The 5370-nt window shown below is 34.6% G+C and overlaps 1 protein-coding gene across 1 annotated transcript in view; it reads left to right on the top strand.

The window, feature by feature from the left end:
* Positions 1-5010, top strand: part of mthl1 (adhesion G-protein coupled receptor methuselah-like 1) — a 33275-nt gene extending 28265 nt beyond the window's left edge. Inside the window, exon 3 of the mRNA XM_017629191.1 lies at positions 4885-5010. The gene's annotated coding sequence lies outside the window, so the exon portion shown is untranslated. The remainder of the gene's footprint in view (positions 1-4884) is intronic.
* Positions 5011-5370: the final 360 nt, after the last annotated feature.

Genomic DNA, 5370 nt, shown 5'->3' with positions numbered 1-5370 from the left:
GACGGACAGACAGTCACCGCTTAATCGATTTCTCTTTTCATTCTGATCATTTATGTATACATTTGTCTATATCTATCTCGATTCGTTTTGCCTGTTACAAACAACCGTTATGTGAACAAAGTTATAATACCCTTGTGCACAAGTGCGCTTGGGTATAAAAAATTCCCCATTATATTTAACGGATAGGATTGAGTACGTAAACAAAGCACTAAAGCACAAAAATCGATGTTTTATATAGGTTTGAAATTATATAATGCGTTACCGATGGAAGCAAAAAAAGAGGCGAGATATATACAGTCAGTCAATAAAGTTTAGGAACAGCGAATTTTTTACAATACGGGCAACTATTTTTAAAATATTTTATTTTTCGATAATTTTTTATAAAAATATGGTCAATTCTACAACAAAAAACCCAAAAATCAGGGTTCCGAACCTTGTGCAAAATTAAAGAAAATTCCACAAAATTTCATTCATATATTGCACTTTTTATTTACGCTCTCTAGAAAGAAGTTGGGTATGCAGTTTTTTAGCCCATTCAATTTTAGTATAACAAAGTGCAAGTTTGACTTACCATTGATTTTTAGGATTTTTTTTTTTTGTTGAAGGGGTCGCTCATTTTCTCCATATAAAAAAATGTTTGATAATTTTTTAATCAATGGTAAGTCCTAGCTTCCTCATACTTGCACTTTATTATACTAAAATTGAATGGCCTAAAAAACTGCATACTCAAATTTTTTCTAGAGAGCGTAAATAAAAAGTGCAATATTTGAATGAAATTTTGCAGAANTTTTTATAAAAAATTTGCGAAAAATAAAATATTTAAAATATAGTTGCCCGTATTGTAAAAAATTCGCTGTACCTAAACTTAATTGACTGACTGTAGCATTTAAGCAAAAATGTGTAGAATTTATTAGGAGTAAGAGAAACAATATAATGTAATGTAAAGTACTATGAATACTAATAATAAAAATAATAAAACTCTTACTTGTAACGATTTGTCATTAAGAACCATTGCTCTATAGATGCAGCTTCTTGCATTTTACAAAAGCAAAGAAATTAACTTTTGGAATTGTAAGGTAAAATTGCCAAAATAAAAATTTTAATTCGAATTTAATAAAACTAGTAATTGCTTGCAGGTTTGCGTTTTCGTGCTTTTTAGGATAGTTCTCTCATTGAGAGCGTCTCCGGGAAACTATGTTATTGGCAATATGATGGATATTTTTTAACTGAAAATACACTAACAGATATTATTTAAGTGTTCGTGCATTTCTTTGGCACTTAAAATCTAATTTTTGATAAATCACTTTGTTGAAATAGAGGGGATTCCTAGAATTTGCTTTCAAAGAGAGAACTACCGAAAAAAGTACGTGAGAGCGAAGTTTCATGAATAGCTGGTTAATTCGTTTATTTGCAAACAAAATTTTAATAACAACAGTATTTCATGTCCTATTATAATTTAAATAGGTTTATTTAGTAAATTTCGACGATGAAAACCAAACAACGTCTTCATAGCAGTAGTAGTATTAGTGTGAATTGCACCAGCGACATACGATCAGCTGTTTTTCTTGCTGCAAGTTGAAATTTATCCAGTAAAAATTTGCAACCTCCCATTCAAGGGAACTGTCACTTTGCTCTCTCAATTTCCTCTACTTTGAGAGTTTTTTTGGATACGTTAACATCAAAGCATAATAATTTTCGACAATTTTTTCAAATCATTTGCTGCATGTCTGTTCCAGTCTAGCCAGAAAAAAATTTCGTTTGGAGCTAAATCGGTCGAAAAAAAGTGCTAACAAGTAATTTTTAAGCAAAAAAATCGACTTCATTTCTCATATACAAATTTAAGATTATCGTTGATGTCTTCACGATCCAATAATCGGATCTAAACAACATTACTATGGGATGACCCTTGAGGTACCACCTTTCCGATGAAAAAAGAATTATCGAAATCGGTTAACGTCGTCCAAAGTTATGCGGTAAAATACATAAAAAAAAATAAAATAAAAATTGCGGTGAACTGATAACCTCCTCCTTTTTTGAAGTCGGTTAAAAAGAGCTAAATAATACCTACTATTAGTATAAATGAAGAGCAAAATTTTTGTTTGAAGTTGAGCATTTGTTGACGTAAAGTTGCTTTTCCATTTTCCGCAATTGTAATAAAAATAACGAGTTTTATAAATTTAATTGCTGAACAAATTTTTTACAACGAAAATAAGGTGCACATATTTCAAACTAATTGCTACGGCACTTATAACACTTATATGTATGCATATACTTATATAAATTAGGCGATGAACTAAAAATTCTTTACGAACTGTTACTTAAAATCTGCAATTTCAGATATTTGAATTGACCATAAAAACTCGGATTACGAAGAATTTTTTCGCAAAATTTTTCTGAAAAGTTTTATTTCCTTCTCTCCTTAAGGTAAAATTAGTAAGGTAAAAACAAAAGCCGCACGTTCAGTTCTTCTAATTAAGTTTTGAATTGTTTAACCTAGATCCAAGAGTTTATGGTGGAGTCTGTAGTTTCCCGTGAATACCAATGCATATATGTTTTCCACTGCATTTCGAAATTTGTAATTTTATCAACACTTAAGTTTTGGCTTTCCTTTTCTACCGTGGCCGCCTGAGAGAGAATATACCGTCTAAGCTTATCGGAGCCCGGTATAGTTTGTATGCTCCCGCGCAAGTGGTAGAAACTAATCGACTTACTTGCCCATTTTCCAATTGGCTTACGCGCCATTTGCATTAAGAATGGAACTTTTCTAAGTATTAATCGAAATAGAATAACATGAAGGTATTGAAAATAGCCTGAGATCACCAAAGACAAATTTTTAATTTTAATATATTACCAAATATAACTAAAACTTTCTGGAGCTAAAAAGTGCTAGATAACCTTGAAAAGAGCTAGGAACTAAATCCCAATTTTCGGGGCTAAATAGAAAAATAAAGAGCTAAATCTAGCTCCAATATCATCAAAATGGCAACACTGGTATGTACATGTAAAAAATATCCAGTAACTGAACAGTAACTTAATATCCAGAAATCGCTCTCGATGAGAGAGCTATCTTAAAAAGTACGAAAATAAAGCTTACAAGTGGTTACTAGTTTTTGATTTTTTAATAAAAAGCTTTATTTAGGCAATTTTAACTTTACAATTCCAAAAGTGTATCCTTTTGCTTGAGTAAAATGCAAGAAGCAGCATTTATTCCTCAGCTTGGTTAATTATTCTCCGAATAAACTTTAACTGACTATTGAAAAACAACATTTCGACTTATCAGTGGAGTTTGTACTTATTCGTGGCTTATCTGACTATTGAAAAACCGGCCCTAAGTCTAACAGAATATACTATATTTGAAGTAAGGGTAAAACCATCCCTGCTTACCATATAACGGTAGATTTCGGAAAAGTGAAAAAACTATATTTAATACGTGCGCCGGGTATTTAATATTCGGCTTCGCCCGAACTTGGTTTTTTTGTTGTTTCTCTTAAGATATCTCAACCGATATTATCGATGCTATCGAATGGTGATATCCTAAATATTCTAATATATCGAATGGTCCTACCATCGATAGTTTTCCAGCTCTATCTGAGATACTTCGTTTTGTTCATGTGGAGATATTAGAGAAATCATGTGAAAGGATGTCACCTTGCCTGGAACTTCGTTTGGTATCAAACGTCTCTGAGAGTTTCTTCCCAATTCTAATGGAGCCAGGGGTATTGCTCAACATAATTTTACACAGCTGTATCAGTTTCGTGGGGTTACCGAATTCAGACATCGCGGCATAGAGACAACTTCTTTTAGTGCTGCCTAAAACGGCGTTGGAGTCGACAAAAAATCGTGAGTGTCAATATTTTATCCGCGGGTCTTGTCCAAGATTTGGCATACTATGAATACCAGGTCTATGGTTGATTTGCCTGGTCTAAAGCCACACTGAGAAGGCAAAATCAGTTCGTTGACGGTGGGCTTCAGTTGTTTACACAATACGCTCGATAAGAAGCTTAGTAGGTTGACCCAGCGGTAGTTGACGCGTATTGTGGATCGCCTTTCTTGTGGATTGAGCAGAGCACACATAAATTTCAGTCGTAGCTCATCGGACCATATTCTGCATAACAGTTGATGCATACATCTTATCAATTCCTTGCTATAGTAGCTTCGTTTTTTTTCAGTAGCGTAATTTCTAGTCGTACCTCGTTATAGTCAGGCGATGGGACATCGACTCCATCGTCATCAACAGGGGGCTCGGGTTCGTTTTCTCCACGACTTTCAGGGCTGCTACAATTAAATAGTGTAGAAAAGTGTTGCCTCCATTAATTAAGTACATCCAGGTCATTGTTGTTTACTTTTAGATCAGAATTGTCAAAATCCGTAAAACCAAAGTAGCGGCACCACTGCCGGCGCCACCTTTGTTTGCTGCATCGGGGGGTTTTCCATCGCACTGTTGTTGCCCAGAAAGAGTTGACTTGGTGTGCATTGCGAGTTGGGCATTGTGTAGCCCTTTCTCTTAGCGGAACATTTAGTAAATCATGAGCAGACTTGCGTAATGAGTTGAGTGCCAATTTAAAAACATCTGTATGCACGAACATACATACGTTTTGTTGCAATTTTATGACAGCCAGTTGTGGCTTATTAAAATTGCACGCATTTTTTGTCGTTAAAATGAAAGCAATGAGGAATTAAAAAAAAAAATGCATTGCAGAAAGTTAAATGAAAATAAAAGCACTTGAAATTGCAGTAATACATACATACATACATACATATGTACATACTACATGTGTACAAATAAAAAAATAAAATGATTTTTACAGTTTTTACAGATTTAAACAGTCTGAATGTTCCAACACATTTGATATCTGATGTGCATATGTTTTCGTTTCTTTGCAGAGTTACTTCAACGAAAGCACAATTTCATTTCGCAGACGTCGGCAGTTTATTCACACGGATATAGTAAGTAGGTATATACATACATATATCCGCAATAACATGCCACAGCAGCAGCTGGACGACGGTGTGCGCGTCGAATGCCGAAGTTCAGATCACTGCATAGCAGTGATTCCATAACAAAAACAACAGCAACGACAAAAGTAATTACCACAATAACAGCAACACCAACAAAAGTATTAACGCAAAGAATTCAGCAAGAAGCAACGCAGACCCCGACGCACATCGCAAGATACTCAAAGAAGTAGAATCAGACAGTATTGCAAAGAGAGGAAAGCGCGAAGCTTATACCCATTTCAGACACGTCAAGTCTGGATTTCAAGTCTGCTCGTTCGTTGGCGAAGGAGGTGGGATGAAGGTACTCTTCCCCTCTCTTCTCACCTCCTTCGCCAACGAACCGAGCAGAAAGCAAGACTTGACGTGTCTGAA

The sequence above is a fragment of the Rhagoletis zephyria genome, unplaced genomic scaffold (assembly GCF_001687245.7).
Source record: "Rhagoletis zephyria isolate East Lansing unplaced genomic scaffold, Rhagoletis_zephyria_1.1 Rzeph_scaffold_06596, whole genome shotgun sequence".
NCBI lineage: Eukaryota > Metazoa > Arthropoda > Insecta > Diptera > Tephritidae > Rhagoletis > Rhagoletis zephyria.
Note: the sequence above shows the minus strand (reverse complement) of the source record. Positions and strands in the feature narration are given on the sequence as shown.